This window comes from Bubalus bubalis, chromosome 6, assembly GCF_019923935.1.
Source record: "Bubalus bubalis isolate 160015118507 breed Murrah chromosome 6, NDDB_SH_1, whole genome shotgun sequence".
Taxonomy (NCBI): Eukaryota; Metazoa; Chordata; class Mammalia; order Artiodactyla; family Bovidae; genus Bubalus; species Bubalus bubalis.
In genome coordinates, this window is record NC_059162.1 from 21,168,442 (window position 1) to 21,194,687 (window position 26,246).

The following is a 26,246-nucleotide window of genomic DNA, read 5'->3' on the forward strand; positions in this document are numbered from 1 at the left end:
GGTTTTTTCTCTTTCTTTTTGACCCCTGAGATGTGTCTTCTCATTGGAAAAACCAACAGGCGCGAAAGGCACGGGGTGATGCAGAGGACGCAGCTGGAGGAAGACTTGGTGACCACCTGGAAGTCTCTTTATTCAGCGCTAGCAGAGGCCCCGGAGCCGCGTCAGAGATCTGGAGGTGGACGGAACCGCTCATCACCCGCCACTCATCACCGAGCCTGACGACAAAGAAAACCGAGGTTCTCAAGGAGAGCAAGACCTGGGCTCGGCAGCACACAGCGCTACAGCTAGACCAGGAGGGACCCAGTCCGCTACTTTGTGTCCTTGCCCCAGAGCAAAAGCGACGCCCAGGAAAGGAGACGTGAAGGGCGATGAGCAGCGGGGGCACGGCTGGGAGCCTTGCACAGCTGCACACAGCCCTGGGCCGCGGCGACATTGCCTTTCCTGCTTTCTGAGTTTCTGAAGGGTCATCTTCCACCGACCTTTCACCTGGAGAAGCTAAATAAGCCATTTGTCTACAGCTCCATGGTGATCTAGTGGCTAGGATTCGGCGCTCTCACCGCCGCGTCCCGGGTTCGATTCACGGTCAGGGAAAACTTTCTTTCTTTCAGCGTCTGCACTCACACAAGTTTCTCTCTTCCTGCTCACACAAGTCTCTGTCTTCCTGCCCAGATGGGAACTGTATTTTGCTTAAAGGTCCAGTGCAGAACATTTCTGCACAGAGTTTCTAAATGCCACTGAGTCCCGGCTTCAAGGTCCTGGACCTCAGGCTGGCTGTTGGAGCTGAGATGCCGCGAACAGCCCGGGCTGGCCAGCTCTGGCCTCCACTCTTCTCCTGGCATGGTTAAACCCAGAGTCTTACTTAACAGACTTTTCACTCAAAGAGAATGTGAGGCTTCAGTTCCAAAAATTCATTAAAATCCGAAACCAAAAGCTTTTGTAAGATACCAAAGTTTGCAAGAATACGAACATCCTATATTCTGTACCTAAGTGCCCAGTTAACATCACACTCTTTCTTTATATAAGTCATGACATCACTTGATAGTAACGTGCCGATATCTCGGGATTGTTCCTTTCCTTTGGCGTCCCTCTCAAAGCTAACTTCTGTGGGACCTGTCTTCCAAGGCCAGGGAACAGCTGTACCGTCCGGAAGAGGGCCCTCTTGGCCCTTCAGGAACCTGGAATCCCTTCTCTTTAGGATGTAGAGAAGGTATATGTGTGTTAGTCGCTCAGTCCTCTTGGACTTTTGGCCATCCCTTGGACTGTAACATTCCTCTGTCCATGGGCCAGCGAAGCTCAAAACAAACACAACAACAATGCATTGGCCAGGATCGAACGAACCCGGGTCTCCCGCGTGGGAGGAGAGAATTCTACCACTGAACCACCAATGCCACTATAGAGAGCATATTTGCAGGGATAGCCTAGATGGAGTTTTATTCCGGTCTTTCTCAAGTGCAGGCCACTCATGCCCTGTGCTTATAGGACGGTCTAGGCTTTCATCCTTTGCTCTCTGCTGCACCAGCTGCCCTCTGCCCTCTGGCCTCCTGCGGGTTGCTTTGGCGGGCACTCAGGTGTACTTTGGATCTGAGTGTTGGAACCGCCTGCTGCTCATGCTCACTGGCCCAGTCTTGTCCAAAACTCTTTTCAACCCCTTGGACTGTAGCCCACCAGGCTCCTCTGTCCTTGGGATTTCCACGCTCCTTTGCTAGAAACCCATCGAGGCAGTACAGCTGCCCCCTTGGCTCTTGCCTGGCTTTCTGCGCCCTGCAGGGAGCATAAAGTGTTCTTTCAGGACACAGAGGTGAAGAATCCTTCCCTGTGGTTGGAAGATGAGAGAACCAGATGGGAAATGCTGCAAAGGGGAAGAGGGGAATATTCTCAGAAGCTTCCCAGAACTGCTGTGTGGGTGCTGTCGGTTGGGTGGCTGGCCTATGACAATAAGGCTTAGTCTTGTGTTCTGGCCTTGACCCAGTCCCTGGTCCAGTCTGAATTCAAGCACAGAGGCACCCTGCTTTCCCACACATATGTCATTCTGCCTCTCTCCAAGGGGAGTTCTGAACCACCTTTTCTATCTCAGTGAAGAGCAACCATGTGGGTCTTTTCCTTTTTTTTATCCCTTTAACTTTGTTTTGCTGAAATGTAACTCAGGAATATAAAAAGGTTTAGCTTTAGATAAATTAGTGCTCTCCATGCTACAAACAAGAATAAAATTCAACTTGACTATAAGGATGAATCTCGAATACTTGTACACTCTTGAAAATTCTAATAATTCATGTGTAATTACATAGAAGATGTTTGTCCTGTCATGCTCCCAGAGATGACTTTCGGTATGCACCACACTATTTTTATAATTTTGGTCTAAAAACTACCTCATGGTTACTTTCAGACTTATTATTATTTATAAAATTTAAAATTATGTGCTCCAGTAAATTAAATATACCATATAATATCTTTTAAATCAGGATTAAGTCTTTTGATTTAAGAAATCATAATGACTTAATTATTCCCCTTTCAATTTGGGGTCAATGTTTTTAGATATCATCGAATATGTGATTCTAAGCAGCATTTATCAGACACGACTCAGCTCAAATTGCAATTTTAAGATCTATCTTTAACTTTAAGTTCTTTGATATCAAATTGGTTGAATTAATGTATAATCTTTACCTGGAAAATTTCTAATTGAAGTAGAAATAATAATGCCCACTTTTTTATAGGTTATATACAGAAGAGCTCTAGCTTAACACCTTAGAAGAATGTGTGGGTACTTTTAGGAGATGTTCCTGAATGTAGCCATAACGTCACTTGAAGAAGAGCACAACACATGAACTCTCTAGGTTAAGTAAGGACATGTTGCTGACCTGATGTACTCCTTTATTAAAAACAAAAACAAAAATTCCTGATTCTTAGTTACCTGCCTTCTAGATCTCAAGTCACCCATTTTCCCATGTGCTAGGTAACTCTTTTTTTAGTCACTGTGGGGTCCTTAGATGCTGGCAGGCAGGTGAACCTGAGAAGAACATGACAGGCTGCTCTCCTGCTGTGATTCTTATTTGTCTGTGTGTGTGTGAGTGAGATTCTTATTTTTGATGCCTCCTGGTGTCAATGCACCAAGGAGTGGCACCTTGACTTTGCTCCTGATACAGCAGTTTTCCAGGAGAAGGGCCTGGTACCTGGTGAGCACCTAGTAAGTGCTTGCTGACTTAAGGACTCCTAATACACAGTTCCAGAAAACTGATGAAGAGGACAGAATGTGGGTAAGATCCACACAGGCCTAGAGTATAAGGGACAGAAGGACACAAACTCCAAGAGGGAGAGAGAAGGGCAGAGAGAAATGTCCTAGAACCTAGAGACATCCTCGACTGAGTACGGAAAATCTGAAGAGCTCTTCTTTCCTCATGAACTTCAACTGAGGAATCAGTGGAAGGTGAACCAGGAACTCTAAGGATCCAGGTTTGCACAAGATGTATTATCGGTGCAGGATTCTGTAGCTTGCAACAATGTGTCTCAAATGAGATAATTTTTGCAGATGTAGCCACGTACTGTCCAGATATCATACAGAGACAGTCTCAGGCTTGCAAATGCACCCACATACCGGAGGGAGACCCCTCATTAGATTGTGTGCATCCAACCAAAGTCAAAATACAACTCATGAAGGGAAGAGGATAAATGTCTGGGACCAGTCGTTTTTGTTTTTGTTTTTAACTCCTGTAATCCATAAGCTGCTCTGCAAGAGGCTCTCCAGAGTCATTCTGGCTGGTCTTGTCTGGACTCAATGACTTGGTCACTACTGAAAACAGTTACAATTATTAGAATACTTTCCAATCAGGTTGGAAGTTTGGTTGCTGAATATGTGCAGTCTCTGGAAATGTACACATTGCCTTTTCATTGTACCTCCCGCTAAGTTGAGTCAGTAGGGCACAAATTCCTTTGTTAGAGTAACAGACAGGTGTATTGACAATTTCTTGTGATGGCAAGACCATGAAGAAAAAGACTCTTTCCTTGAGTCGGCAAAATACATTGGAATATAAATTAGCACATCTATTTAGGGAAAATTAAAAACATAAAGAGATGCCTTCAGTTTCTAGCAAAGGTGCAGTGTCAGAAATCAGATTAACCCTCCTTCCTAAAGCTCACTCTCCCTCTTTGTCCCACTCCCAAAGAACAAAAAGACAAAAAGCATGAAATATTAATTTCTAAGACACTGGACATCAGGCAGCAAAGGAGAGCAAGCCCTGAGAGGTGACAAACAAACAAGGTGAGTCTTGCCTGGGCCCAGCTTCCTGCTTTCAGTGAGTTCCCAGGCTGGGCACCAAGAGGAGGATGTCAGGTAGTATTGGTGGACAGCAAGGCAGCTAGAGTTCATAGGACAAAGATCCAGTGATTCTTATTTGCAAAGCAGATGTAGAGCAAAGGTACGGCTATCAAGGCTGAAAGGGGTGCTGGGTGAATTGGGAAATTAGGGTTTACCTATATACACTATTTTTTTTTCTTTTATAACTGAGATTTTATTGGTTGTTTTGAGGATCACTACACAGACATTTCCATTTGTACACAATTCTTCACATATGTACCAGAAATCTAAAATATCATGTAGTTATGATTCTTAACAGTTATTCCAGTGACTTTCCAGCTTAAAATTTGGTGCAAACTTTCCTTAACAGGATATCAAGTACCAATATCTTCAAATATTGATATGTTGTTACATCATAAGTCCCACTGATTCACAATTTAATATCATATACACTACATACCCAAACTGTCAATCGTTCACAGCACATTAACCAAGTTACTAGGAAAACTGGACTACCACGACCAAAGATGTTATAGTATAGTGCACAAAATTCTGACCAGGAGAGCCAAGATCAAAAAGTGGTTTGCTGTAGGAAATAATTCTACCAAAACAATATGGGAAGAGAAGTAATTTAAAGTGTTCAAGACATTAAATGCACAACTGATTCCAACTGTCATTTAGTATGCTTTTGTGTTACAGGATATAAAAGCTACCCCCCATCTATGGAATGTTAAGCTGACACCCAAGACAATCAAAGCCTCCCGTATCCAATATCCCACTATTTTCTGGCTGTACCAAAAAATAAACAACCAGCAAATGATTTCACCTCTTAAAAAAAGCATTTACACTTAAAAAATGGGATGAGGTGGGATTCCCTCCTTTTTAAAAATGTTTCTAGAGCTACTAAAAAACTTGCATTTACAAAATAGTTGATAAAAATATTCCTCTGGATTGTACAAGAAGGGAAACAGGGACCACTGACAGGACTCGGTGTGTGGTTATTAATCAGCCTTGGCTTCTTTCTCTTCTGCTTCATCAGAGGCTGGGCTCTCCTCGTTTTTAGTCTCTCAATTTTCTGTAGGTAAGTCTTCTTTAGTCTCCTGGTTGGCCACTTCCACCTGTTTTCCCTTTGCTCCTCTTTTCCCTTTTGTTTGCACTTTTTTGTCTGAAGATTTATCCTTTCCCGCCGCCTTTTTTGGCTTCGTTTCCACTTTTACAGGAGCCGGTTTAGCTGACAACCTCGCCGACCTCCTCTTGGGCTCCTCCTTCGCCGCCCCCTCGGCGGAGCTGACCTTCCTCTTGGGCATCGTGGCAACGGGGCGGGCGAGAGCCTGGTGCCTGAGGGCCGCGGCGCGCTGAGAGCCTTCGCGAAGCTGAGTAGCCTGACCGCTGCCACTCCTCCCGCCCTATATACACTATTGATGCTATGTATGACACCACACTTATGGCAGAAAGTGAAGAAGAACTAAAGAGCCTCTTGTTGAAAGTGAACGAAGAGAGTGAAAATGTTGCCTTAAAGCTCAATATTCAGAAAACTAATATCAGGGCATCCGGTCCCATTACTTCATGGCAAATAGTGGATGGGCAAACAGTGGAAACCATGGCAGACTTTATTTTTCTGGACTCCAAAATCACTGCAGATGGTGACTGCAGCCATGAAATTAAAAGACGCTTACTCCTTGGAAGGAAAGTTATGACCAACCTAGACAGCATATTAAAAAGCAGAGATATTACTTTGCCAACAAAGGTCCATCTAGTCAAGGCTATGGTTTTTCCAGTGGTCATGTATGCATGTGAGATTTGGACTAAAAAGAAAGCTGAGCACTGAAGAATTGATGCTTTTGAACTGTGGTGTTTAGAAGACTCTCGAGAGTCCCCTGGATTGCAAGGAGATACAACCAGTCCATCCTAAAGGACATCAGTCCTGGGTGTTCATTAGGACTGATGTTGAAACTGAAACTCCAATACTTTGGCCACCTGATGCAAAGAGCTGACTCATTTGAAAAGACCCTGATGCTGGGAAAGATTGAGGGCAGGAGGAGAAGGGGACAACAGAGGATGAGATGGTTGGATGGCATCACCAGCTCAATGTACATAGGTTTGGGTGGACTCCGGGAGTTGGTGATGGACAGGGAGGCCTGGCGTGCTACAGTTCATGGGGTCCCAAAGATTCAGACACAACTGAGTGACTGAACTGAGCTGAACTGGTACAATAAATAACAAATGAGAACCTATTGTATGGCATAGGGAATTACTGGATACTCTGTGTTACCTAAATGAGAAGGAAATCCAAAAGAGAGGGAATATATGTATAGCCAATTCACTGTGCTATTAACACAACATCATAATTAACACACTGGAAAACAGATATACTCAAATAACAGTTAATAATAAAAAAGAAACATGAAGAAAGGTCCCGTGATGAGAGTGAGTGGGAGAGAGAGAGAATGCCGGGATATGAAAGGGGCTCCCTCAAGTACTCAGCAGAGAAATGATCGGGATATCCTTATGAAGAAAGTGCCTGAGGCCAAGGAAAGAACGTTTTAAAACGATCATGGAACACAACCTGGTGCTCACACAGGACAAGCAATTGTATGTAAGCGATCTCCCACACAGACTGGACTACTTATAACTCATGGGCCATTGGGAAGAACATTCAAAAAACTCTTGTGATGGACAGGGGGGCCTGGCTGTTAAAATGCTGCACTCAATATGCCCGTAAACTTAGAAAACTCAGCAGCAGCCACAGGACTAGAAAAGGTCAGTTTTCATTCCAGTCCCAAAGAAAGGCAATGCCCAAGAATGTTCAAACTGCTACACAATTGTTGTCATCTCACACGTTAGCAAAGTAATGGTCAAAATTCTCACTGTGAGGCTTTCACAGTATGTAAACTGAGAACATCCAGATGTGCAAGCTGGATTCTGAAAAGGCAGAGGAACCAGAGATCAAATTGCCGACATCCGTTGGTTCATATTAAAAGGAAGAGAGCTCCAGAAAAACATCTACTTCTGCTTTATTGACTATGCCAAAGACGTTGACTGTGTGGATCACAACAAACTGTGGAAAATTCTTCAAGAGATGGGAACACCAGACCACCTTACCTGCCTCCTGAGAAATCTGTATGCAGGTCAAGAAGCAACAGTTAGACATGAAACAATGGACTGGTTCCAAATTAGGAAAGGAGTATGTCAAGACTGCGTGTTGTCACCCTGCTTATTTAACTTCTATGCAACGTACATCACGTGAAATGCCAGCCTGGGTGAAGCACAAGCTGGAATCAATATTTCTGCAAGAAATATCAATAACCTCAGATATGCAGATGACACCACATTTATGGCAGAAAGCAAAGAGGAAGTAAAGAGCCTCTTGATGAAAGTGAATGAGGAGAGTGAAAAAGCTGGCTTAATAGTCAACATTCAAAAAACTAAGATCATGGCATCTGATTCCATCACGACATGGCAAATAGATGGGGAAACTATGGAAACAGTGAGAGACTTTATTTTCTTGGGCTCCAAAATCACTGTAGATGGGGACCACAGCCATGAAATTAAAAGACACTTGCTCCTTGGAAGAAAAGCTATGACCAACCTAGACAGCATATTAAAAAGCAGAGATATTACTGTGCCAACACAATTCCGTCTAATCAAAGCTATGGTTCCTCCAGTAGTCATGTATGGATGTGAGAGTTGGACTATAAAGGAAACTGAGTACCAAAGAATTGATGCTTTTAAACTGCTGCTGGAGAAGCCCCTTGAGAGCCACTTGGACTGCAAGGAGATCCAATCAGTCCATCCTAAAGGAAATCAGTCCTGAATATTCATCAGAAGGACTGATGCTGAAGTTGAAGCTCCAATATTTTGGCCACCTGATGGGAAGAGCTAACTCAGTATAGAAGTCCCTGTTCCTGGGAAAGATTGAAGGCAAGAGGAGAAGTGGGTGGCTGAGGATGAGATGGTTGGATGGCATCACCGACTCAATGCACATGCATTTGAACAAACTCCAGGGTTTGGTGATAGACAGGGAAGCCTGGCGTGTTGCCATCCTTGGATCCCTACTGAACTGAAGAAATTGGGGAACAGTTCCTTACCACCAGAAATCTCCATAGGGCCTACAACCAGCCCATCTTTCTCTGCTCTGAGTCACCTTGTAGAACAAGCCACAGTCTGTGAATCCAAGAGGGCACAGGACAAAGCTGACTGCAGGATACTTTTACCTCCTGATATCCCCTCACCTTTTCACCTGGGCCCTACATCGTCTCTACCTGTGACACCCATTATCTCTCTGAAAACCAAGAAGTTCATCCCTTGTGAACACACTTCGCTTTCCCTCACCCCAGCACACCTGCGGGACAATCTGATTTGAGTCAGAGAACAAAAGGGAAGGAATTCAACTCTACAGCTGAAGACACAATGATGAAGAGGGTCAGGCTCTGCGGATTGAGCTGATCCAGGAGGAAAAGCAGCCGGCCGTCGAGCCGCTATCAGGGGAGGCCCCGAAATCAGGTCAAGATCAGGGAGTAGATGGACCCGCCCATCACCAGCTGAGAACCAAGTAGCCCCTGCTTCACAAGGAAACAGGTTCAGAAAGAGAGCTTGACCTCTCACCACACCTGGATTCCAGGTCTTCCCTCACGACCTGCGGAGCCTCCCTTGTCTAGTTCTTGGATGAGGCTGAGCCTCTGATCCAGGGGTTGGGCGGGCGTCGTTGTGCTTTGTCACATCTTCGGGGGCAGGAGATGGATCCGTCCTCTTGGCGCGCTCCACCCGCCGGCTCTGAAGCCCTGGGCCTACCATTTCTGCTGCAGGGAGCCGTGTGTCTGTGGTCCCTCGGGCGTCCGCTATGCGTCCACCCTGACGGGGAGAGGACCACCTCACCCTCGTCCCGTCCCAGTGGGACGTCAGCATGCCGGACGCGACAGAAAACGATGAATCCGCTCCTCTGTCTGGATGTGGGAGGTGAAATCTAGGACCTGCAGGGGAGGAAAGCAAGGCGAAATCTCAAGAAACGCCCTGATCTAAAGCTATTTTCAAATCCGCCTCTTTGGCAACTCAGGCCTCTAGCGCGATTGAGGGTGCTGTCGCGCGGTCGCACTCTCGACCGCACTCGGAGTCCACGCGGAACCAGGAGGAGCCCTGCGGCCTGGGAGCCGGTGCGCATGCGGCCCGCGCCTTCCTCGGGGTCTGAGCCTCTGAACCTCATACGTGAAAGCAACGCCGCACTGAGAAAAGGAGGAAAGCCACTGCTGGAGAAAAGGGCACATGCATTCCCCAAAGTGAGAAGCTCTACTGCTAAAGGAAACCAGAGACAGTCAGATACACAGACACCATTGCATTAAAACCTTTCAGCGAAAAGAAACTCTGCCTGCTGTGAGGTAAATAGGAAAACCCTTCAAGACACCTGCTTTCTGAAAGAAAAAAAAAAAAAACCAAAAACAAAAACCCCGCCTTTACCTCTCTGTTAAATTCGCGCTCCACGACTTGTTGAACTGCAAAATTATGAAAGGAAAACAAGAGGCGTTTCAGACATTGTAAAATGTAAAACAAAGCAGTCCTTCAAGATAAATCTCCAGCTTGAAATGAAGACGGTCAGATCTGCGTGGACCGTGCCTGGCTTCTCCGCGGCTTTATGCTGGGCCTGGTAGGCAAAGGAATTCAACAAATGACCCGAGCCTCAGTCTTTGCCGCGGTTCCTGCTAAACATGAAAGCGTGATGCAAGTCTGGACTGAAACTAGAGGACTAGAATCAGCCACAGACGCAGGAACCTGAGGAACCCCCTGTGCCAGGCGGCGCTGGAGAAGCGCTGCTGTGAAAGGCCTGCGAGAGAGGAGCGCACGGGTCAGGCGGGGTAGAGGGGACGGCGGGTCCTTTGTTTCCCCGAGTGGGATTTGAAGCATCGAGCCTGGTCCCCGCTGGCGCCATGAAAAGGGACTCTAAGGCGCGGATCTGCCTCTGGAAGGGCTGTGCCCACCTTGACGGACGTGTGGCCACCTGGGGCTCAGACGCACCTTACTCCCTCCGCTCCTGAGGCTTCTGAGAACTGGGGAGTCGGGGGGGCGACCTCTGTGCTTGGGCGCAAAGCTGGCACACAGGAACCTTGCCCCGGAAGAGGCGAGGAACCCTAAATCAGGCCCTCTCAGGAAATGCAGATCCTTACTTGACGGATTGCCCGTGTTTCCAGAGTGCTCTTCCTTTGAAAATTTGAAGGTCAGGTGTGTTCAAACATGCAATTCTTGGATATGTCACTAGACACAACTGGCCGTGTGGTTTCCGTAGTGTAGTGGTTATCACGTTCGCCTAACACGCGAAAGGTCCCCGGTTCGAAACCGGGCGGAAACAACTCCACTTTCCCCCCCAAACTTTTAGATTCATATTTTAAACAGAAAATAGAGGTCTGCCGCCTGGAGTGAGGCTTGGAGCTTCAGCTTCCCCATCAGTCTTCCCAAAGAATATTCAGGGTTGATATCCTTTAGGGCCGACTGGTTTCATCTCTCCTTGACCTGCATACAGGTTTTTCAGGAAGCAGGTAAGGTGGTCTGCTATTCCCATCTCTTGAAGAATTTTCCATATTTTGTTGTGATCCACGCAGTCAAAGGTTTTAGAGGAGTCAATGAAGCAGAAATAAATGTCTTTCTGGAATTCTCTTGCTTTTTCTATGATACAATGGAGGGAAAAAGGAGGAAAAGAATAGAACCAAATTAATTGGAAAAGTATATGGAAAAGGTTAAATAGAGAGTATATAAGCAATGGAGGAAATTTCATTGGTAAAAGGCGTTTACAGGGTGATGATGATGAGCCTACTCTTTCATGTATTCTAGGATTCCCAGTCAACCTGCTTTCCTCCAGAGATCCTCTCTGAGGATCACAGACTACCTGGACCTACGTCCTTGTGTGTGTGTGTGTGTGTGTGTGTACAAGACACAGAGGAGTAGGGTAGTAGTGGAGCATGGGAGAGGATGCATAGACTAGAAACAATCATACATCATTTACATTCTAAAAGAGTGAGACACGTCCCTGGATGGGCTCAAACCAGGAGCTTTGCGGTTAAAAGACCAACCTGCTAACCGATTGCGCCACAAAGTCGGGAGGAGAGTTTCATCCTCACTCCCACAGAAAGCAAGCATACTTACGGAACTGGGAGAAGCCACCTGTGTTTTGTAGAACGGCGTTTCCACTTCGGAGCCTCGGACAACCTGAGAGATGGAGTCCACTCAGCCTGTTCGTTCCCGTCGGGGAGCCGGGAGGTTCCGAGGGCAGAAGGTCTCCTGAGTGTCCTCGCCGCTGCAGATGTCAGCGCCCAAGAGAAGCCCCGAGCTTGAGCCGAGGGGCCCCAGAAAGAAGCTGATGGCTCCTGGTTTGCTCCGCCTTCGTCCGACCATTTGCGCTTCTGCACATGGGTTTAGTAGATGGGGTGCGTGTGGCTGCAGCTGGAAAGAGATCAGTTTGTTGTGATCCATACAATGTAAGGCTTTAGCTGTCTTTTGAGGAAGGGAAAGGAAAGGTGTGAAGAGGGCGAATAGATTCGAGGAAGGCCAAGGGCAGGAGAGAACAGAGAATGAGCCAGAGGGAGAAAGAGACTGCAAGAGAGAGGAGCGGGCTGGTATCGTGGCCGGGGCAGTTGCTGGATGGGGAGATCACCGAGCCTGACTCTGGCTCAGCTCCCACGCTTTACTGAGGTGTCCGGGAATCCGGTTCACCCCCAATTGCAAAGCTGCTGGCCCTTTGCGGGGCCAGCAAAGGGGCCATGTTTGTTCTGGCAGTTTCCTTTGCTGGTTCCATGAGGAGGGGCAAGGTGGGCTGTGTGGGTTTGCAAGTGAATACAAGACCTATGGGCTACCTTGGAGATAACTAGTGGGCAAGGAAACACACAAATTCACTTTCCCGTTTGCAGGCTGGTCTTCAGGGTCTGGGTGGGAAACTGGAAAATCTGAGTGCGGATATCAATATTGATTTCGAGATAAGGAGATCAATAGCTAAGCAGTCAGTGAAAGTGGTTGTGTTGGTGGAGGAGTGGGAGTGGGAACCTGACAAGGGGGCAGTGGACTCCTCTTCCCAGGCATGTGTAACTTGATACTGTGTGTGTGTGTGTGTGTGTGTGTGTGTGCTGTATATACACAGATATACACATAGTAAGGTCCATTGCGTGTATTTTAACTTTAAATGTTTATGTAGTCATAAATATATATATATATATATGTTATGTAAAATTCTGGGTCTTGTGTCATGTATAGGAATGTTTTCCACTGTAAAACTTTAATTTTTTTTTTAATTGGGGGATTTTTGAAGCAAGGAATTGGACTACTGTTCCCCTTTTGATGAGCTGATCAGATGAACTAGTAAACTGGCCGGTCCCACAAGCCCAGGAAGCTACTGCTGGTCAGACAGGATTCCTTCACTCTCTCTTGAAAGTTCCGCTGCCACTGAAAGATATCACTAACTTAAAAGAAAAACACACCCAGACTTTAGGCAGTGCAGTGCCAAAATGCAACACCTTACACTCAGTGGTGACATGCAAAGTGTCATGTGCTGAGGCACTGTCTACAAGTTTTACATGGGTGTTCTCACTTTATCCTTTCAGCAGGCTTCTATCATATCATCATCCTCATTTCACACATGAGAAATCTGAGACATGGAAGGTTAAATAACTTGTCTAGTCACTCAATCAGTGAGTGGGATCTGAAAGCAGCAATTTGAACTGGAGCCTGCCTGGCTACACAGGATATGGTGCTAGTCAAAGAGGAACACATATGGTAAAAATGTTTGGCAAGAGATTTAAGCCCGCATGTTTCTTTGACAAAACACCAAGGAGGAGTCATATAAGATGAATAAAACTGCAGTATCCTCATGACCCACTTGCCTCCCAAACACCTTTCTTATTCCAAGAGCTGCTCCCCTTGAATCCCCAACTTACACACTTCTGCAAGAACTAGGTTTTCCCTCCCTTTTATCCTTTCCTCTCACATTTCCAATACCTCTTCCATAGCTCTTCTGTTCTCTCTTCTGTTCTTTCACTTCCAGGTCATTCATTTTTTTTAAATTTAAAAATGTTAACTATATCTAAAGAAGAAAATAAGCAGTCATCCATAGTCCCACCTCCTAGAATGGACTGCTGTTAACAACTTTGCACATTTTCCTTCAAATTGATTTTTACATTATTCTAAGTAGCAGAAGTGCATGGGTTCATGCTAAATCATTTCAGTCCTGTCCGACTCTTTGAGACCCATGGACTGTAGCCCACCAGGATCCTCTGACCATGAGAGGATTCCAGGTAAGAATATGGAGTGGGTGGCCATATCCTCCTCCAGGGAATCTTCCTGAACCAGGGATAGACCCCACATCTCTTGTGTTTCTTGCATTGGCAGGTGGGTTCTTTACCGTTAGTATCACTTGGGAAGCCCCTAAACTCTATGTGTTATTTTTAAAAATTGAAATGATGCAGAACATACAAATATGTAAAATTTTGAAACATCTTAAATTCAAAAGTAACTTCTGTTAATGTAAGTAAATGATAATGGAGTCTTTTAGGTATATATATATATATACTTTTATATGATTGAGCTCTTATAGAATCTATTCCAACTTTAAAGTGTTTCAATATACTAGTGTATAAATTTAATGAAAAAACACAAAAATGAAGAAACTGTTGAACTTTCAATCAAATTGTTTACTTTAAGAGACTTACATTTCTAAAGGAACCCTCTAATGCTAATAATAATAATGAGTGTCATTGAGTTATTAAAATTTGGAATGATTCTCGTTACTTTAAAAAATCAAATTTCTTAAGAATTAATTTTAAAATAATACAATCTATCCATTTCAAGTTTGATGACTTTTGACAACTGAACATACCCATGGAACCACTACCCAGTTCAGGAACATCTCCAGTACTCCAAAATATCCTCTTAAGCCCCTTTGCCATCAATCCCCCTGCCACTCCCTGTGCCAGGTAATCAATGATATAGTTCTTGTCACTAGGGATTAGTTTGCCTCATCTAGTAATTCCTATAGGTGGCTCTGCAGAGTATGTACTCTTTTCATCACTCAGGGTGATGTTTTAATCCATATCGTTGCCATGGATCAGGAATTTCTTTCATTTTATTGAAGAGTAGTATTCCTTTGAGTGAATACGTCACAATTATATCTATTCACTTCATGCTGGACATTTGAATGCTTTTCAATTTGGGGACTATTATGAACAAAGCTACTATAAGCAAGTCCTTTTTGTGGGCATATGTTTTATAAATTCCATTTAAAATTTTCTATTCTTTAATATACATTTGTTTTGTGAATGGATGTTGCATTCAATGACAAAATTTATTGAAATATTTAAAAATGTATTCAAATGTTACAAAAGACTGAAGTGCCAGCTTATCTTTGATTGTTTCCTCCCAGAACATACTTAGTATTGGCCACCTTCTGTGCCAGCTGTGTTATTTGATTATCCCATTTAATCTAGACAATAGCTTTATGAAGTACTTATTATTTCTTTCACAAGACACTTGCAAATTGGCCTAGCAAATTGGAGTTGACCCAAGGTCAAAAGGAAGGTAAGTGGTGGCACCAGGACTAATAGGAGGCCCCCTGAATGTTGGGCTCATTACATTTGGGCTAAATATTCTCTGCCGTTCCTGGTTCCTGGTTTCCTGTCTAGCTTTTGCCCCTGATCTGTGTGCTTGAGGCGGACCCTGGCAACCAGCATTTCCCTGTCTTGCTTGCCCATGGAATCCAATGGGTGCAGCCAAACAAATGAGATCAGAAGGGAGAGGGGAGGAACGTGAATGAAAAAGTTTACCTGCCATATCAGCAAACAAAGCATGCTGTGCCATCTAGCCACCAGCCACTACCGACCTTAATAAGTGCATTAAGAAGAAACCTATCTGTTGTTGCAGTAGAAAAAGGCAACCCACTGCAGGATTCTCTGGAAAATCCCATGAAGAGAGGAGCATGGTGGGCTACAGTCCATGGAGTCCCACAGAGTTGGATATGACTGAGCATGCATGACTGAACACAGACTGTGGGATCTTAGGTCCACAAACCCTGGCCCACAGCTGCGAAAGCAGTAAGTTCTAACCATTAGACTTCCAGGGATTTCTTATCACATCTTAAGATGTCAGTTACCTGGGTGTAAACTTCGTTGAAGCACTTCATTGTATGTATACTTGAAAACTGCAAGAGACTGGATCATAAATGCTCTCATCACAAAAAAGAAGTGAGAATTATGTGATGGGATGGAGGTGCTAGTTAATGCTCTGGTGAGAATCATTTTGCCATATATAACTGTATCTAATCAACATGCTCAACTCACAAGTGTTATGTCAATTATGTCTCAAAAATTTGGAGAAAAAAAATTTATGAAAAAAAAGAAAGAAACCTGTGTTACTTCTTTAGAATCCATCAAAAGCCAAGGGGATACGTTCTAGTGCTGCAAGTTCAAGTGCAATGCAGCTGGGGAGGAAGAAGGACTGCTTACTCACTGGTCACCTGCCCAGGGTTGTCTGCTTTGGCTCCAGCAACTGGTGGGAACTAGACTGGCCTTCACCAGCGCCTGCAGGCTCCCACTTCATCCTCATGAGGTGTTTCGATGAGGAAATCACCAAGGATTTCTTCTTTTCCCCTAATTTATTACCACTTCTCACTGTGTCTCTTCAAGACCATTGTGGATGCTGAGTGGACAGGGCTTGAAGGAAAGGCTGCCCTTCTACTACTGGTCTCTTCTGGCCCGGAGGTTACTGCCCACGGGATCACAAACCAGGGGGCCGGGAGGTCACCGGCTCTCTGAGAACCAAAAGTCGCCGCGTGCACCCAGGTGCACCGCTCACCTGTGCCTCGCCGGCTCCAGCGTACTGAATGCGCACTGCCCGGCTGAAGCTTCTCCCGCAGCGCCACGCCTGCGTGGGGCTCTAGACCCCGCGACAGGGGCCATGCTGAGGTGGCCCGGCCCTGCCCCCGACCCTGGAGGACAGGCCGCGGAGAGGCCAATCTTGACCGACCTGGCCAAAAGAGTTCTTGACCTCGGCCCAGCCCCACACACTCGAGGTTAAACGACACAAACCCTAAAGTTTCAAAGGAGGGAGACTCTCGAGTTGAATCCATCTCCCGGCCTTTATGAGGAAAGTTGAGGGAGGAAATCAGACCAAGAAAAACATTATGTGCCTCAAAATGCGTAACTAACCAAAGAAAAATAGGATTTTCTGACAAGTTGGAAGCGTGGTCTGAAAGACTGGTGTCAAAGAGAAGTGTGTTCGGTCTGAGCCAACAGAGCATCAGGTAAGGTGGGAAAACACCCTTGCCACAGGGGTGGAAGGGGAAAGACCCAGAGTTTCTTTCGGAACCCTGGGGCCTTCCCAGAAAGCATAATCCATTGACGCTGTCCCCTTTCCCACATCTGTGGTCCTTAGAGATACTTGGGATCCCAGGTCTCACCTGGGGGCCTCCATTCCAACTCCTTTTGTTTTTTTTGGAAGACAAATCACAAAGGTTTGCACCACTCTGATGTTTGCTTTTCAACTATCAAGGTCCTGAAAGCCTCTGGACCTCGCTAAAGGAAGGAGTAACTGACCAGCTGCAGTTCACAGAGGAGCCTGAAATTTTGGCCTGAGAGAAGAGTTGGAGGAGTGGGGAGCAGATTCTGGGGGATCTTGGGGTTTAACTGCCTGGGGGCCCACAGGGACCTCGCTCTGGGAGAGGTGAGGAACCCTAAGTCAGGGCCTTTCAGGAACCCCAGATCCTTACTTGAGTGACCACTTGGGCTTCCAGAGGCTTCTTCCTTTGAAAATCTGAAGGCCAGCTGTGTCCAAACATGCCTTTCTTGGGCACATCACTAGGCACTAGTAGCCATGTGGTTTCTGTAGTGTAGTGGTTATCACGTTTGCCTAACACTCGAAAGGTCCCCGGTTCAATGCTATGCTATGCTAAGTCACTTCAGTCGTGTCTGACTCTGTGCGACCCCATAGATGGCAGCCCACCAGGCTCCACCGTCCCTGGGATTCTCCAGGCAAGAACACTGGAGTGAGTTGCCATTTCCTTCTCCAATGCATGAAAGTGAAAAGTGAAAGTAAAGTCGCTCAGTCATGTCAGACCCTCAGCGACCCCATGGACTGCAGCCTTCCAGGCCCCTCCATCCATGGGATTTTCCAGGCAAGAGTACTGGAGTGGGGTGCCATTGCCTTCTCCGGTCCCTGGTTCAAAGCTGGGTGGAAATAATGTCACTTTCCCACAAACCTCTAGATTCATATTTTAAACAAAAATGGAGGCCCAGCGCAGGGAGTGAGACTTGGTGCTTCAGCTTCACCATCAGTCCTCCCAAGGAATATTCAGGGTTCATTTCCTTTAGGACTGACTGGTTTCATCTCTCCTTGACCTGCATACAGGTTTTTCAGGAAGCAGGTAAGGTGGTCTGTTTTTCCCATCTCTTGAAGAATTTACAATAGTTTGTTGTGACCCACACAGTTAAAGGCTTTAGAGTAGTTCATGAATCAGAAACAGATGTCTTTCTGGAATTCTCTGGCTTCTTCTATGATCCAGTGGATGGAAAATGGAGGAAAAGAATAGAACCAAATTAATTGGAAAAGTATATGGGAAAGGTTAAATAGAGACTACTACAAACAGTGGAAGAAACTTCATTAGTAAAATGAGTTTACAGGGTAGATGATGAGCCTACTGTTTGGTGAATTCCAGGATTCCCGGTGACCTGCTTTCCCCCGAGATCCCGGACATAGGCCCTCCTGTGTGTGTGTGTGTGTGTGTGCGCGCGATTCACATCCAGGCTAAGGCAAGGTAGTGTCTATAGCCTGTCTTGCCATTTGCCTTTTTTCTTTTTTTTACTTTGACTTATAGTTGATTTTCAATGTTGTGTTTGTTTCAGGTGTACAACAAAGTGATTCAGTTACGCACACATATACATCTAGTTTTGGTTCAGATTATTTTCCCTTACAGATTATTACAAAATATTGAGTATAGGTCCCTGGCTATACCCGAGGTGCTTGTTGGTTATCTGTTTTCTGCATAGTAGTAGTGTGTATATGTTAATCCCAAACTTCTAATTTACCCCTCCCCCTTTCCCCTTTAGTAACCATAATGTTATTTTCTATGTCTGTGGGTTTATTTCTGTTTTGTAAATATGTTCCTTTGTATCAGTTTTAGTTTTGTGTTTTAGATTTCTCATATAAGCGATGTCATATGATATTTGTCTTTCTCTGCCAGGCTTACTTCACTAGGATGACAATCTCTTGGTCCATGCATGTTGCTGTAATTGGCATTACTTCATTCTTTTTTTTTTTTTTTTGGGTTGAGTAATAGTCTATCCATTTACTTTTAATTCCAGCACCAGCTATGCCCCCTAGCAGTGGTGGGAGAGCAGAATTTGCCACTGGCCTGGAAGCAAAATGCAGCAAGAAGAGGAGTAAATCCCACAGCGCACAAACCTGCCAGTCAAAGCAAAACCTAGAACAACTGCTTGTCTCCCTGTTGAACAGAACACATCCCCAAAGTTTAAATATTGCCCTTCAAGGAGCCTTGCCTATAGTTACACTAACAAGATAACATGGTCATTGTTGTTGTTGTTTTCTGGTAAAGATATGTCTAATATCAGTGAGGTTTTTCTTACACTAAAGGAGAAGGCGTACTGAAGAGGTTTACACTAAAATGCAAACTAGTCATCATGGTCTAGACCAGCTCCTTTCCATCCACCATCCACTGATTTTTACAGAAACAGTAAATCATTGAACTATAGGCACAGTTTGTTGAATTTTTGCAAACGTAATCAGCACCCAGATCAAGGTGTAGAAAATCTCCCCCACCCTTGAAATGCCACTTGAGCCACTTTCTAGGCAATTCCTACACTAGATCGCTTATTTTATGACCATTCTGAGGTCTACTGCAAGAGTGTACTGTTGCCTGCTCTTGAAATTCAAATGAAGGAAGCTACATTTTTGGTAACTGACTTTGCTTTCATGCAACATTTTGTTCATTAAACATATTCATAGTGTTATGCACATTTCACTACTTTTGGTATTACTGGAGTAATTTTGTCGGGATTTTTTGGTGTCAACTGGTGTTCTTGATGAATATCCCATACCAATTTTTTGCATATTGTGCATTCATAGAAGTAGTACAATTGCTGGGCCATGAAGTAGGTACAAGATTAACTTTATTAGAAACTGCCAACAGTCTTCTAGAATGATTTTGAACTGACTGCTACAGGTGCAATTGCTCCACATTTGTCGGCATTTAGCGTATGAATTTTTTAAAAAGCAGTCATGCTGGAGGCTGTGTAATGTTATCTCCTTATCAGTGTGACGTTTATTTCCCGAATGAGTAAATATGTCAAGAGTATTTTCTTATAGCTTCTGGTCATTAAAATATTACCTTTGTGATCCCCGGCTTAGGCTTCACAGGAAAAGGGAACCAGGTGCTGTGGTCGGTCGCTGAGGTGTAGATGGATTTTCCTAAGTGTCTCTCAGAGACAGAGGCCCAGGCTCAGGGTATTCCCAGTGTCGACAGGTTTAGCTCCAGTGACTGGCCCAGCAATAGTGGACATGCCCAGCCTCCCAGGCTTTTACCATCTCCACCCACTTTCAGTTGAGCAAGTGCAGAATGTGTTTTTAAAATATTCTCTTTCAACCTATTCATTCACATTCATTTCCCTGAGTACTTTGAATGGCCAATTCATCTCACTACCATCAAGGGAAAACTGTTATCAGCAGCATAGGCAGGTGGTTCATGTAAAAATCAACGTCAGAATATCAATACGATGGTGATCCAGGGAAATGCCCTGCCTCTCCAGCTGCTGTTGTTTGGAATCCCCGTGGTCTCTACCAGGCAGTGGGCACGGTTTCCCTTTTCCCTTGGAAGCTCGCTCAGAAGACCTGTTAGGACAAATGTTATGTCCACTGTAGGGCAAGAGGTGAGTGAGGGAGCGGGGCTGGTGGGCGGGGGCCAGGGGTGTGGACCAAGCCTGCAGAGGCAGCGGTAGATGAGGCAGCAACAGTGGCTGTGCGCGTATGTGGTTCCGGAAGAGCTGATGAAAGGCGGTGAGTCCGGTGGGTGAGAGTGGGTGCTCTGCCTGTGTGGGGAGGGGCGGGAGGATTGGGAGATCTTTGCTAGAATTACTTTGCAGGGAGTGATTTGGTAAGGGTGGGGGAGGGGAGGAGGGCGACCCTGAGTGCAAGATGGTGGCCCGACGGGTCCATGCTTATAGTTAGCTGGCAGCAGAGATTCCGTGATCTTGAAGGTGCTTTCTCCAATGGAACGTCTTGTCCGTTGCCTTCCCGGCGTTCTGACCTCTGTGATTTCCCTACTAGGGTGAAATCGACTTCAGAATTTCTGCTCGATAATCCCTATATAGTAAAATGTCTATATTCCTTCAGGTGAACTGAGGAAAGGACAAACTCAATAGTTTAAAGTAGCAGGGGACGGATAGGCATTACCTGGGGAACGTGCCAGAGGGCTTCATCCATGTATCAAAGTGTATCTTCCATACCTGGCTGATAAAAAAATTTTGTACCTCTTGATTTTGGTGATTATTTCACATCAAATAGCTGTTCATTCATGATTTGTGCATCTTGTTCTGTGAATACACCTTAATAATTTTTATCTCGGATAGAATGGGCGGTCACATGTTGCAGAACCCAGTGCAGACCATTACCGTGTTGAAGAAAAAGAAGTCAGACGCCACGTGAAACACGGAGGCCATGCCGTGACTCGGATTCGAACCGAGGTTGCTGCGGCCACAACGCAGAGTACTAACCACTATACGATCACGGCGCGCCACATACCAGGCGATGAGAACGGTCTTTACTGTCTGTCCTTTGACGTGAAATGATTTCGATCGTTGCGCTGCTTTATTCTTGGGAACTGCAGCTATTCGTTTTCTCTCTTTCATGCTCGCTCGTCGGTTTCCCCGCTCTGTCTCTCAATTCTGATACATTGTGACAAAAGGAAACACAATCAAACCAAACACCAATTCTCATCTCCCCAGATGCGGCACGTTCCTTCTGGGAAGTCTGGCGGTCCTCGTCCCCACCTCGCCGGCTTCTTTTCCAGCTCTTCGCAGTCGTCCCTTTGGATCCACCTTCCCGGTTAGCTGGTTCCGGCTCCCGCCCCACCGACCGCGGTCGAGCCGAGGGAGGGCAACACCAGCGGTGCAGACGGCCGGGTGAAGGCGGAGCAAAGAACCGAAAGAACCAGTACGGAGCCCACCCGGCGTCCAACCTCCCTCCGGCCCCCTCGGCTCCGGCCCGGGGCGTCTCCGGCGCGTTTCTGCCCTCGGAAATGGGTGTGGCTCCACCGGTCGTGGAAGCGGGTAATTACGCATCCATGGGGATGAGAAGCACCTTACTCGAGCGTGTCTCTGTGGCGCCACCTATTAGTGCCTTGGGCTGTTCACGGAAAGGTTGGTTGTTCTAAACACACCTTAGGAACGCCTTCCTTGAAACACTCAAAAGCTGTGTGGGTCTTTCTACGAGGCGCAACCTTTCTGGGAAAGGCAAAAGGGCTCCTCTACTGCTTCCCTCCTGTCCGGCGTCATGGTGCACAGGAGGTTTGCCAGGTCCCTGGGAGTCCAGAATTTCCTGAAGCAGTGAAACCAGTAACCGTATTTCTTTACCTTTCTCCTTTACTGAGTATGTAACAAATCCACTGTTCTGTGTTTTAATCAGTTACGTATTTCTATAGGGATTTATATTTAAAATCTTTTATTTTCCCCATACAGATACCATTTCTCTTTTCCTTCCTCCCTGTGCGTACATCCAGATTTCCATCTGGTGGTGTTCTTCCTAGAGGATTCCTTTAGCATTCCTTGTATAGTGGGTCTGCTGCTGATGAAGTCTTTCAGCCTTTGTATGTCTGTAATGGTCATTATTCACCTTCATATTGAAGGACTTTAAAGGTGGGTAGAGGAAACGGCAACCCACTCCAGTGTTCTTGCCTGGAGCATCCCAGGGACGGGGGAGCCTGGTGGGCTTCCGTCTATGGGGTCGCACAGAGTCGGACACTACTGAAGCGACTTAGCAGCAGCAGCAGCAGTGGTAGAATTCCACCTTGACGTTTTTGGCTTCTGTCCTTTGAAGAGGCTGCTCCACTGTATTATAACTTCCATGCATCTCTCTCCTCTCTCTCTCTCTTTTTAGTCTTTATTAAATTTGTTACAATATGGCTTCTGTTTCATGTGTGTGTGTGTGTGTGTGTGTGTTTTTTGTTTTTTTTTTTTGCCATGAGGCCTGTTGGGTCTTAGCTCTCCAACCAGGCATCCAACTCACACCAAGAAGGCAAAGTCTTAACCACTGGACCACCCGGGAAGTCCCTCACTTCTAGGCTTCTGATAAAATCCGACATGTGCACTTTTGTTTCTACATGTATCCGGTCTTTCTCCTCTGGTCCCTCGGGGACTATATGCTTTTTCAATGGCTTTGAGCACTTTAATTACGATGAGACTAGATGTGTTTTTTCCGTGCTGTTGTGCTCATTCATTTTGTTCATTTGGCTCCTTGGATCGGTGGGTTTATAATCTTTACTATGATTGAAATTATCTGACATTGTTCCTCCAAAACCTGTTTCTCGTCCCTGGGTATTTTCAGGAGCATCAGTCACCCATGTATCAGGTCTTTCAGTGATGTGCTACCATTCAATGGGCAGTGCTAAAGAACGTTCAAAGTACTGGAGAATTGTGCTCACTTCCCATGCTAGTAAGGTTATGCTCAAAATCCTTCAAGCTAGGTAGGCTTCAGCATTCCACTTGAATCAAGAAATTCCAGATGTACAAGCCGGGTTTAGAAAAGTCAGAGGAAGCAGAGATCGAATTGCAAACATTTGCTGGATCATAGACAAAGCAAGGGAATTCCAGAAAAAAACATTTACTTCTGTTTCTTGTGCTACACTAAAGCCTTTGACTGTGTGGATCATAACAAACTGTGGAACACTCTAAAAGAGATGGGAATACCAGACCATCTTCCCTGTCTCCTCAGAAGCCTGTATGCGGGTCAAGAAGCAACGGTTAGAACCTTATACGGATCAACTGACTGGTTCAAAATTGAGAAAGGAGTACAACTAGGCTGTTTACTGTCTCCCTGTTTATTTAACTTGAATGCAGAACACATCAGGGGAAATGCCAGGCTGGATGAGTTACAAGCTGGAATCAAGATTGCTGGAAAAATATCAGCAACCTCAGGTATGCAGATGACACCACCCTAGTGGCTGAAAGCAAAGAGGAACTAAAGAGCCTCTTGATGAGAGTGAAAGAGGAGAGTGAAAAAGCCAGCTTATAACTCAATATTAAAAAAACTAAGATCATGGCATCCAGCCCCATCACTTCATGGCAAATAGAAGGGGAAAATGTGGAAGCAGTGACAAATTTTCTGTTCTTGGGCTCTACAACCACTGCGGATGGTGACTGCAGCCATGAAATTAGAAGACACTGGCTTCTTGGAAGGAAAGCGATGACAAACCTAGACAGTGTATTAAAAAGCAAAGACATCACTTTGCCCACAAAGGTCCATATAGTCAAAGCTGTGATCTTTCTTGTCGTCATGTACCAATGTGAGAGTTGGACGATGAAGAAGGCAGAATGTTGAAGAACTGATGCTTTGGAACTGTGGTGCTAGAGAAGACTCTTGAAAGTCCCTTGGATGCCGAGGAGATCAAACCAGTCAATCCTAAAGGAAATCAACCCTGAATACTCATTGGAAGGATGATGCTGAAACTCCAATACTTTGGCCACCTGATGAGAAGAGCAGACTCCTTGGAGAAGTCCCTGATGCTGGGAAAGTTTGAAGGCAGAAGGAGAAAAGGGCAACAGAGGATGAGATGGTTGGACGGCATCACCGATTCAACGAACACGAACTTGGGCAAACTCTGAGAGATATTGAGGGACAGGGAGGCCCGTAGTGCTGCGGTCAGTGGAGTCACAAAGAGCCAAACACAGGTTAGCAACTGAAAAACAACGACTCTTCAATGACACTATGTTCATTAAAAGCCTTTTATTTGGACAGTGAGTTTCCATTTGGATACTGTGAACAGCTTTTCATTGCTTTGTGCTCCATAATCTTGTTTATGTTGTTTTCTGCCATGTCTAATCTGCTCTTCAATCTGGTGAATTTATTGCATTGGAAGTTATAGTTTTCAGCTCTAAAGTTTGATATTTTTTGCCATTTTTGTGTGTTCTGTGTTTCTAATTAACATTTTGGACATATGTATACCGTCATGATAACTGTTAAAGTCTTCTCTGCAGATTTTTACATTGTGTCCCTTCTGGCTCAATTTCACTGACTGATTCATTCATTCATTTGTCTCCTCCTTACCTGTCATTTTCCTGCCTCTTTGCATGACTGGCATCCTTTGACTGGAGGCCAAGCACTGTCAGAGTTTCCCATTTGGGGCACTGGCTGTTTTGGTATTCCTACAAATCGTCTTGAGCTTTATCTGGGGTACATGTGAGTGACTTGTAAATGGTTTGATCCCTTTGGATCTTCCTTTCGTGATTTTTTTAGGTAGGTCAGTCTAGAGCTGCTTATTCCCAATACTGTAACAAGAGTTTTCTGAATGTTCTTCCCAATGGCCCAGGAGTTAGGAGGAGTCCATTCTGTCTGGGGGGATCAAATACAATTGCTTGTCCTGTGTGAGCACCAGGCATTGCACCAGAATCTTTTTAAAACATTCTTTCCTTGGCCTCAGGCACTTTCTTCATAACGATACCCCATCATTACTCTGCTGAGTACTTGAGGGAGACCCTTTCATATCCCAGCATTCTCTCTCTCTCCCACTCTCTCTCATCACTGGACCTTTCTTCATGTTTCTTTCTTTTATTATTAACTTTTATTGAAGTATAGCTGATTTATGATGTTGTGATAATAGCAAAGTGAATCAGCTATACATAAACATATATCCCCTCTTTTTTGGATTTCCTTCTCATTTAGGTAACCACAGAGCATCCGGTATTTCCCTATGCCATAGAGTAGGTTCCCATTTGTTATTTACTCTATACATAGCATCAATAGCGTATATAGGTAAATCCTAACTTCCCAATTCCTCTGACTCCCCTTTCCCCCTTGATATCCATACCTTTGTTCTCTGCCTCTGTGTCTCTACTTCTGCTTTGCAAATAGGAATCATTTGCAAAGCAAATGATTGGATCTTTGTCCTGTGAACTCTAGCTGCCTTGGTCTCCACCAACACTCAGCTTCTTGAGTCCAGTGGATTGACCTCAAATCCTCCTCTTGGTGCCCAGCGTGGGAACTCACCGAAAGTAGGAAGCTGGGCCCATGGCAAGACTCATCTTGTTTGTTTGTCACCTCTCAGGGCTTGCTATCTGCCTGATTTCCAGTGTCTTAGAAGCTAGTATTTCATGGTTTTTGTCTTTTTGTTCCTTTGGGAGTGGGACAAAGGGGGAGAGTGAGCTTTAGGAAGGAGGGTTAATCTGATTTCTGTCACTGCACCTTTGCTAGAAACTGAAGACATCTCTTTATGTTCTTAGTTTCCCCTAAATAGATGTGCTAATTTATATTCCAATGTATTTTGCCGACTCAAGGAAAGAGTCTTTTTCTTCATGGTCTTGCCATCACAAGAAATTGTCAATACACCTGTCTGTTACTCTAACAAAGGAATTTGTGCCCTACTGACTCAACTTAGCGGGAGGTACAATGGAAAGACAATGTGTACATTTCAGAGATTACACATATTCAGCAGCTAAACTTCCAAGCTGATTGGAAAGTATTCTAATAATTGTAACTGTTTTCAATGGTGACCAAGTCATTGAGTCCAGACAAGACCAGCCAGAATGACTCTGGAGAGCCTCTTGCAGAGCAGTTTATGGATTACAGGAGTTAAAAAAAAAAAAAGCCCACTAGTCCCAGACATTTATCCTCTTCCCTTCCCCTATGATTTGCATTTTTGCTTTGGTTGGATGCACACAATCTAATGTGGGGTCTCCCTCCAATATACGGGTACATTTGTAAGCCTGAGACTCTC

General features: G+C 45.2%; 2 non-coding genes and 1 pseudogene across 2 annotated transcripts; 1 reads left to right on the forward strand and 2 right to left on the reverse strand.

Annotated features, from left to right (window-relative positions):
• Positions 1 to 4,476: 4,476 nt before the first annotated feature.
• On the reverse strand, positions 4,477 to 5,619 carry LOC123333988 (annotated as a pseudogene).
• A 4,933-nt stretch (positions 5,620 to 10,552) lies between these two features.
• Positions 10,553 to 10,625, forward strand: TRNAV-AAC. Its single transcript has one exon. It is a non-coding gene; the product is annotated as a tRNA-Val (tRNA).
• Positions 10,626 to 20,978: 10,353 nt separating this feature from the next.
• TRNAH-GUG lies at positions 20,979 to 21,050 on the reverse strand. The gene has a single exon. It is a non-coding gene; the product is annotated as a tRNA-His (tRNA).
• Positions 21,051 to 26,246: the final 5,196 nt, after the last annotated feature.